The following is a 10,967-nucleotide window of genomic DNA, read 5'->3' on the forward strand; positions in this document are numbered from 1 at the left end:
TCCTCGATAAAAACTTTTCACTGCTTCTAACAACTTGCCTCCCACACCATATATTCGTAATACCTTCCACAGAGCATCTCTATCAACTCTCACCACACCATATATTCGTAATACCTTCCACAGAGCATCTCTATCAACTCTATCATATGCCTTCTCCAGATCCATAAATGCTACATACAAATCCATTTGCTTTTCTAAGTATTTCTCACATACATTCTTCAAAGCAAACACCTGATCCACACATCCTCTACCACTTCTGAAGCCACACTGCTCTTCCCCAATCTGATGCTCTGTACATGCCTTCACCCTCTCAATCAATACCCTCCCATATAATTTACCAGGAATACTCAACAAACTTATACCTCTGTAATTTGAGCACTCACTCTTATCCCCTTTGCCTTTGTACAATGGCACTATGTACGCATTCCGCCAATCCTCAGGCACCTCACCATGAGTCATACATACATTAAATAACCTTACCAACCAGTCAACAATACAGTCACCCCCTTTTTTAATAAATTCCACTGCAATACCATCCAAACCCGCTGCCTTGCCGGCTTTCATCTTCCGCAAAGCTTTTACTACCTCTTCTCTGTTTACCAAATCATTTTCCCTAACCCTCTCACTTTGCACACCACCTCGACCAAAACACCCTATATCTGCCACTCTATCATCAAACACATTCAACAAACCTTCAAAATACTCACTCCATCTCCTTCTCACATCACCACTACTTGTTATCACCTCCCCATTTGCGCCCTTCACTGAAGTTCCCATTTGCTCCCTTGTCTTACGCACTTTATAAATGCCACATATAATTCAATGTTTCTCTATTTTTTACATTCTGTAAAACAGACACCTGATCCACATATCATCTAGCACATCTGAAACCACAATGTTACTTCCCAATCTGATGCTATGTATATGTCTTTATCCTCTTAATCACCACCCTCACATATAACTTACCAGGTACACTCAAACTTGATCTTTGTAGTTAGAAACTCAATATACATGTACCCTGCCACTCCTCAAGCATTTCACTGTGATCCTTACATATATAGAAACTCTTAACTCACAAATCAACAATACAGTCACCCCTTTTGTAAGAAATTCAACTGCATTACCATCCACTCCAGTCACCTTACCACATTTCTTGTTATGCAAGTCTTTCACCACCTCTTTTGTCTTTACCAAACCACTTTTTATGACCCTTCCACTTCACTCCTCAACACAAATACCAGACATCTGCCACTCTATCATCAAAATTATCCTACAGTCCTACAAATACTTGCTTCATCTCTTCACCTTATCACTCACTGTTGCCATTTCCCACAAGCCCACTTCATCGATGTTTCTATTTGTTCTCTTTATTTTTCTCATAGTAACCTGTTAATAAAACCTCCTATTCTCCCTGAGGTTTACTAATACTCACACACCCAACTCTCGTTTGATCTCTTTTTCAACCCCTGCACTTTCTTGACCTTCTCCCACTTTCGTACATCTCCCAATCATTTGTACTCCATCCCTGTAAACAACGTCCATACACCTTTTTCTCTTTTACTAGCAACTGTACTTCATCCCACTTCTTACTACCCTTTCTATTCAGCCCACCTCTCTTCTTCTGCATGCCACATACTTCTTTCGAATATGCCAGCTCTGCTTCCCCAATTATTTTCCATTCCTCACCCATTAGTCCTGCTACCCCTACTTTGTGTACTTTCACTTTTTGGAATTCTACACCCGATCTTTTCTGGTGTTTCTCCTCACACGTTTCTTTTTCCAAGCCCTTTTTCACCACCCTCTTCTCACTCATAGCATTTCCTCTTTTCTAAAAACCTCTACAAATCTTCGCCCTTGCCTCTACCAGGTAATGATGCGACATTTCACCAGCTACCTCTCTCAACCCATACAGCCTAAGAGCCTGTGTTTTGCACGCCTATCATTAGTATTTGATCCCAAACCTCTTATCATCATTCCCATGTATATTCATGCGTGTCCCTCTTTTAAAACCAGTCCTTTTCAGTACAACTCTACAAGATCTTCACCATTAACTTTCACTTCATTGAATACCCCATGTCTCCCATTTATATTCTCACCTACCACATTACTTACATTTAGATGACCCTTTCCTCATCTGTTTCCTTGCACTACCTTGCTAATGCAGGAGACGGCGGTTAAGTATAATGAAATAGATAAAAAATAAGTATACATATATATTTTATTTTTATTTTGCTTTGTCGCTGTCTCCCGCGTTTGCGAGGTAGCGCAAGGAAACAGATGAAAGAAATGGCCCAACCCACCCCCTTACACATGTATATACATACACATCCACACACGCAATATACATACCTATACGTCTCAATGTACACATAGATATACACACACAGACACATACATATATACCCATGCACACAATTCACACTGTCTGCCTTTATTCATTCCCATCGCCACCTCGCCACACATGGAATACCATCCCCCTCCCCCCTCATGTGTGCGAGGTAGCGCTAGGAAAAGACAACAAAGGCCCCATTCGTTCACACTCAGTCTCTAGCTGTCATGCAATAATGCCCGAAACCACAGCTCCCTTTCCACCTCCAGGCCCCACACAACTTTCCATGGTTTACCCCAGACGCTTCACATTCACTGATTCAATCCACTGACAGCACGTCAACCCCGGTATACCACATTGATCCAATTCACTCTATTCCTTGCCGCCTTTCACCCTCCTGCATGTTCAGGCCCCGATCACTCAAAATCTTTTTCACTCCATCTTTCCACCTCCAGTTTGGTCTCCCACTTCTCCTCGTTCCCTCCACCTCCGACACATATATCCTCTTGGTCAATCTATCCTCACTCATTCTCTCCATGTGCCCAAACCATTTCAAAACACCCTCTTCTGCTCTCTCAACCACGCTCTTTTTATTTCCACACATATCTCCTACCCTTACATTACTTACTCGATCAAACCACCTCACACCACACATTGTCCTCAAACATCTCATTTCCAGCACATCCACCCTCCTGCGCACAACTATCCATATATATATATATATATATATATATATATATATATATATATATATATATATATATATATATATATATATATTCGTTCACACTCAGTCTCTAGCTGTCATGTAATAATGCACCGAAACCACAGCTCCCTTTCCACATCCTGGCCCTCAGACCTTTCCATGGTTTACCCCAGACGCTTCACATGCCCTGGTTCAATCCATTGACAGCACGTCGACCTCGGTATACCACATAGTTCCAATTTACTCTATTCCTTGCATGTCTTTCACCCTCCTGTTGTTCAGGTCCTGATTGCTCAAAATCTTTTTCACTCCATCCTTCCACCTCCAATTTGTGCTTAAGCTTCTTCCCTCCACCTCCAACACAAAATTCTTCTTTGTCAATCTTTCCTCACTCATTCTGTCCATGTGTCCAAGCCATTTCAACACACCCTCTTCTGCTCTCTCAACCATACTCTTTATTTCCACACATCTCTCTTACCCTTTCATTACTTACTCGATCAAACCACCTCGCACCGCATATTGTCCTCAAACATTTCATTTCCAACACATCCACCCTCTGCACAACCCTATCTATAGCCCATGCCTCACACCTATATATCATTGTTGGAAACACTATTCCTTCAAACATACCCATTTTTGCTCCGAGATAACGTTCTTGCCTTCCACACATTCTTCAGCGCTCTCAGAACCTTCGCTCTCTCCCCCACCCTGTGACTCACTTCCACTTCCATGGTTCCATCTGCTGCTAAATCCACTCCCAGACATCTAAAACACTTCACTTCCTCCAGAATTCTCCATTCAAACCTACCTCCCAATTTACTTGTCCCTGAACCCTACTGAACCTAATAACCTTGTTCTTATTCACATTTACTCTCAACTTTTTTCTTTCACACACTTTACCAAACTCAGTCACCATCTTCTGCAGTTTCTCACCTGAATCAGCCACCAGCGATGTATCATCAGCAAACAACAACTGATCTCTTCCCAAGCACTCTCATCAACAATAGACTGCATACTTGCCCCTCTGTCGAAAACTCTTGCATTTACCTCCCTAACCACCCCATCCATAAACAAATTGAACAACCATGGAGACATCACGTTAACAAGGTAGCGTTAAGAACAGAATAGAGGACTGAGCCCAAGAGGGAAAATCCTCACTTGGGCCCCCTTCTCTGCTTCTTTTGGAAGAAAAAGATGGGAGGGGAGGATTTCCAGCCCCCTGCTTCCTCCCCTTTTAGTCACCTTTTACAACACACAGGGAATACGTGGGAAGTATTCTTTCTACCTTATCCCCAGGGATAAGGCAGCGGGTTTGGATGGTGTTGCAGTGGAATTTTTTAAAAAAGGGGGTGACTGTACTGTTGACTGGTTGGTAAGGTTATTTAATGTATGTATGACTCATGGTGAGGTGCCTGAGGTCTGGCGGAATGCTTGCATAGTGCCATTGCACAAAGGCAAAGGGGATAAGAGTGAGTGCTCAAATTACAGAGGTATAAGTGTGTTGAGTATTCCTGGGAAATCATTTGGGAGGGTATTGATTGAGAGGGTGAAGGCATGTACAGAGCATCAAATTGGGGAAGAGCAGTGTGGTTTCAGAAGTGGTAGAGGATGTGTGGATCAGGTGTTTGCTTTGAAGAATGTATGTGAGAAATACTTAGAAAAGCAAATGGATTTGTATGTAGCATTTATGGATCTGGAGAAGGCACATGATAGAGTTGATAAAGATGCTCTGTGGAAGGTATTAAGAATATATGGTGTGGGAGGCAAGTTGTTAGAAGTAGTGAAAAGTTTTTATCGAGGATGTAAGGCATGTGTACGTGTAGGAAGAGAGGAAAGTGATTGGTTCTCAGTGCAGCAGGGGTGCGTGATGTCTCCATGGTAGTTTAATTTGTTTATGGATGGGGTTGTTAGGGAGGTGAATGCAAGAGTTTTGGAAAGAGGGGCAAGTATGCAGTCTGTTGTGGATGAGAGAGCTTAGGAAGCGAGTCAGTTGTTGTTCGCTGATGATACAGCGCTGGTGACTGATTCGGGTGAGAAATTGCAGAAGCTGGTGACTGAGTTTGGTAAAGTGTGTGAAAGAAGAAAGCTGAGAGTAAATGTGAATAAGAGCAAGGTTATTAGGTACAGTAGGGTTGAGGGCCAAGTCAATTGGGAGGTAAGTTTGAATGGAGAAAAACTGGAGAAAATGAAGTGTTTTAGATATCTGGGAGTGGATTTGACAGTGGATGGAAATATGGAAGCGGAAGTGAATCATAGGGTGGGGGAGGGGGGGCGAAAGTTCTGGGAGTGTTGAAAAATGTGTGGTAGACAAGAACGTTATCTTGGAACGTAAAAATGGGTATGTTTAAAGGAATAGTGGCTTCAACAATGTTATATGGTTGCGAGGCGTGGGCTATAGACAGAGTTGTGCGAAGGAGGGTGGATGTGCGGGAAATGAGATGTTTGAGGACAATATGTGGTGTGAGGTGGTTTGATCGAGTAAGTAATGAAAGGGTAAGAGAGATGTGTGGTAATAAAAAGTGGTTGAGAGAGCAGAAGAGGGTGTTTTGAAATGGTCTGGTCACATGTAGACAATGAGTGAGGAAAGATTGACCAAGAGGATATATGTGTCAGAGGTGGAAGGAACGAGAAGTGGGAGACCAAATTGGAGGTGGAAAGATGGAGTGAAAAAGATTTTGAGTGATCGAGGCCTGAACATGCAGGAGGATGAAAGGCATGCAAGGAATAGAGTGAATTGGAACGATGTGGGATATTGGGGTCTACGTGCTGTCAATGGATTGAACCAGGGCATGTGAAGCGTCTGGGGTAAACCATGCAAAGTGTGTGGGGCCTGGATGTGGAAAGGGAGCTGTGGTTTTGGTGCATTATACATGATAGCTAGAGACTGTGTGAACGAATGTGGCCTTTGTTGTCTTTTCCTTGCGCTACCTCGCGCACATGCGGAAGGAGGGGGTTTTCATTTCATGTGTGGTGGGGTGGCGACGAGAATGAATAAGGGCAGACAGTATGAATTATGTACATGTGTATATATGTATATGTCTGTGTGTATATATATGTATACGTTGAGATGTATAGGTATGTATATGTGCATGTGTGGACGTGTATGTATATACATGTGTCTGTGGGTGGGTTGGGCCATTCTTTCGTCTGTTTCCTTGCACTACCTCGCTAACGCGGGAGACATCGACAAAGTATAATGAATATAAAATGAGTAATGTGTGTGTGTGTGTGTGTGTGTGTGTGTGTGTGTGTGTGTGTGTAGTAAATAAAAAGCGCTTGAGCATACAGGAGGGTGAAAGGCGTGCACGGAATAGAGGAGTTCTTCAGTTCCCTGCTTCTGTAAACTGCATAACCTTGGAGTTCTTCGAAAAGGCATCCTGGAGTAACTCGAGGACCCCTACAAGAAAGGGGTCTTGGAGTAATCATGGAAGAGGTACAGTCTCTCTAGGAGTTCTCTACAATCAAGACATCCCCTCCTCTTGAAACCATGCCTCTCATACCTAGTCTTCAACCCTCTCAAAACCAGATGTAACAAAGCTGCAAAATCACACAAAATAGCAACCTTACCACGCAAACAACTTCATAACTAGCCTTCACTCGTCACACTGTAACCTCTACTCACAGATTTCCTTCACCTCCATCAAAGACACAACACATACACACCGATATTGACCCGACAAACACAAAGCAACAACACTCCCAACTCAAGTCTTAAAACTTCAGATCACTAGACATAGCCACAAACTACAGACAACCTCTGTTTTAACATTGTTTCGTCTACATCCAGGGCGTCAACCATCACTACATTACTACAAACACCGATTTAGCATATTCCAAGACCCTTAATATGCACAGTGCACTTTAAGAGTTATTTCTTGGTACATTCCGACCTGAGATTACTAGGAAAAAAAAATAATCTAGCCAGGTAATGAGTGGGTGCTTGAGTTGCACCGAAACTGGAAAAGAAAACGAATACAATAAAATCGTCTTCACATGATTTGCGTGTATATATCTGTGCATTTTAAAATAACTGCCGAATGCGTTCTCCCAAAATAATTGGCGGGTGCGTTCAGAGCGCGGTGCCACTTTTTCAAAATCGTCAGATATTTCAGCGAATGGACGCATATATAAATGTTCCTCCAGCGTCGTGATATGATAAGATACCAGCGTAGGAAGGCTCGTCGCAAAATGATGATATTTTTCTCCAAAATGGTAAAATGTACCAGTTGAATTTCAGGAAATATCGTATTGGTTGCTGAAAAGGTATTTCACCTTTCCGGATATAGCCACCTGATTGGTATGCCAACCAGCTGCTTGTTCCAGTAATATCGCCCACCAGAAAAACTTGCGCAAAAAAAGATAAAGTATTATGAAAAAGAAAAATTGACTTTTTTGATAATAATAATAATAATAATAATAATAATAATAATAATAATTATAATGATAATGATATTAATAATAATAATAATAATAATAATAATAATAATAATAATTATAATGATAATGATATTATTAATAATAATAATGATAATAATAATAATAATAATAATAATAATAATAATAATAATAATTATCATTATCATCATTATCATAATAATGATAATTATCATAATAACAGTAATAATAACAATGGATACTAGACTTGGGCTATGGATAGCGTTGTGCAGAGGAGGGTAGATGTGTTGGATGTGAAATGTTTGAGGACAATATGTGGTGTAAGGTGGTTTGATCGAGTAAGTAATGAAAGGGTAAGAGAGATGTGTGGTAATAAAGAGAGGGTGGTTGAGATAGCAGAAGAGGATGTATGGAAATGGTTTGGTCACATGGAGGGAATGAGTGAGGAAAGATTGACAAAGAGGACATATGTGTCAGAGGTGGAGGGAACGAGAAGTGGGAGACCAAATTGGAGGTGGAAGAATGGAGTTTAAAAGATTTTGAGCTATGGGGTCCTGAGCATGCAGGAGGGTGAAAGACGTGCATGGGATATAATGAACTGGAACGAGATGGTATACTGGGGTCGAGGTTCATATGAAGCGTCTGGGGTAAACCGTGGAAAGTGCTGTGGCGCCTGGTTATAGAGAGGGAGCTGTGGTTTCGGTACATTATACATGACAGAGAATGGATGAGAGTGGATATGGCTTTTCTTGGTCTGTTCCTGGTGATGCGTCGCTAACACAGGAAACGGCAATCAAGTTAAAAAGAAAAGAAAGCTATGTAATTTTCCTTTTTGCAGTCATCAGTCTTGGGTCTGTCGAGTAAACAAGAGCAAACATGATGACAGTAGTTACCATTCTGAGGGTTGACATAATTGGAAGTAAACAAAATGGGAAGTGGACGAAATGAAACGTTACCAGACCACTAATTTACGATTACCTACGTAGAGATTTTGCCCCCCCCCCCCCCAAAAAAAAAGGGGGCCGGGCTAACGCGTTGTCCTCACCACAGGAAAAGTTAGACTTACGAAGTCATGTGCGTTACGTGTTGTCAAGTGTTATGTGTGTGTGTGTGTGTGTGTGTTAGAGAGAGAGAGAGAGAGAGAGAGAGAGAGAGAGAGAGAGAGAGAGAGAGAGAGAGAGAGAGAGAGAGAGAGAGAGAGGAGATTTAAACCTACTCACCCACACCAACTTTCCTCACCTCCAAATCACGCACCCTCAAGTTACAGACGATACGAAATAAAGCTCTAAGATTCGTCACAAATAAAATAAAGAAAACACCTTCATGTTGGAAACAGTGTAAAATAGCACGAACGATTACAGATTATACGATTCGCTACTTTACAGAAGCAGCCCAGAAGGCTTGGCAGAGACTTGAAGACAACGATGATATAAACTACAGATAAATCTGGACAACAGTACAGATATGGAACCCCCTTGGTTCCCTCGAAGCCTCAAAACACCTAAGGTCGCTCCTCCGGTCTTCCATCGATGTACACAATGAAAGAAAATGTTTAAGCTAGGCTTTCCCATACCGAAAGATACAAACTTAGTTTCACACCCATAACCCAAGTCTGCCGTAGGTATTTAGATGAGATACAAAAAAAAACACGCTTTCAGGACATTCAAAAACTAAATCATACCAGTTTTGTCTTCCATTTCCAACTATTCTTCTCTAACGAAAGAAATCATGAAGTAGAAGAGTGGGCTGCGTGGCGCCTTCATTATATTTTACGCTTCCCAAGGTCCACAAGTCACCCGGAAGGGTCTTACGACCCAACGGGTCTGTTGGACAAACACACATATATATAAGCTTACAGGAGGCCCCCCACCCCCCCGTAAGGGAACAGGAACGAGCAAGAATCAATCGGCTTCTGCCATAGAATAATCCGACTCGGTTTGGCTTCGTTCCCGTCGTGGAGGAGACAATTGTGTGCCTCCCCTCGCTGGAGCGGACCTAAAGAAACGCCTACAAAGAGACGGTTGAGATGGTCGAGGCCGGAAGAGGATTACTCAACTCTCGACTGTTTTGTTGGCCGGGGGACCAACACCAACACCCCCAGGCCCCTACACCCAGCCGAATCCCTGGGACTACCAGTAGTACTAAGCTCGCTCTAGTCATTCTATTGTATCATTATATATATATATATATATATATATATATATATATATATATATATATATATATATATATATATATATATATTGGAAAGGATCACAATTTTGCGCGTGATCAAATATATTCCATAGAGTCCACGGGGAAAATGAAATACGATAATTTCCCAAGTGCACTTTCGTGTAATAATCACATCATCAGGGGAGATACAAGAAAGAGATATAATAGTCAGGTGATGTACAACGAAGAGACGTAGCTAGGACGCCATTTGGTAAACAAGTGACTTGTTTACCAAATGGCGTCCTAGCTACGTCTCTTCTATTACCACAGGTCTCATGTTTGCTCTTACTGTCTACCTTCCCCAGTCTTCACCCACTATCTATCGTAACGTTTCACCCAACGTCTACTTGTTCTAAATCAACGACTCACGCTCCCGCCTCATCTTTCTCTTCCCCTCCTGTTTGGAATTGTTTCTCTTGCACTCAAGACGTGGCGGAGGGAGCCTGTTCCTTCTTTCGGAGAGAGAGAGAGAGAGAGAGAGAGAGAGAGAGAGAGAGAGAGAGAGAGAGAGAGAGAGAGAGAGAGAGAGAGAGAGAGAGAGATGCGGAGGGATGTGGGCCTCCTGGGAAAAATCGATATCAATCAGACTGATGCAAGAGTTACGAAACTTGAGAGTTGAGTTCGGTGGAACTATTGCACTGCAGTGATACACATGAGAGACCCGAGGCACAGGATGATACACACTGCGTGAGACAGACGAAGAACATTCTCGAGGAAGGAAGATATAAGTTGTCTTTAATCCGTCTCTTTAAATATCTGATGCCCTCATTCCCCGTGGATTGAGGCAACGGTGTAAAGTCTCGTGGGCTACTACTGATAATTATCCACACTGGCCCTAGCTCCTCCCGCCCGCCACCTATCTCCAATACGTTTCCCTCAAAACTCCTCCCCCAAGATGCGCGGTTCTGTTCCCTTCACTCTTGCTTCCTTCTGCCTCGCTCTTACACACCTCCTTCAACCATTCCAAAGCCACGCACTCTCTCTCTACACATCACTTAATCAAGGGACTTCGTACAACGCACTCAGTGACATCACGCACCTATCCGCCATTCCACGCCTCCTATACACTTGGGTATCAATTACTCCATCATCTTTGCTATCGCCACAAGCCTCCCTGAAATAGCCGAGTTTATAACAGGCTGAATCCCAGCTGTTGTTAGTCTATTCCGTAGCCAAAATTCACATTCGTACGGGTAAGTAGGGTTGGCGGAACTAAGCCAACACATTACCCATTTTCCACTTTACATTTGAAGTAAAATTTCCTCTCACGATTCTCCTCAAAGTCTCTCACACATCTCCCTCTCTCTCTCTCTCTCTCTCTCT

Source organism: Panulirus ornatus, chromosome 18 (genome assembly GCF_036320965.1).
Source record: "Panulirus ornatus isolate Po-2019 chromosome 18, ASM3632096v1, whole genome shotgun sequence".
In the NCBI taxonomy this organism is placed as follows: domain Eukaryota; kingdom Metazoa; phylum Arthropoda; class Malacostraca; order Decapoda; family Palinuridae; genus Panulirus; species Panulirus ornatus.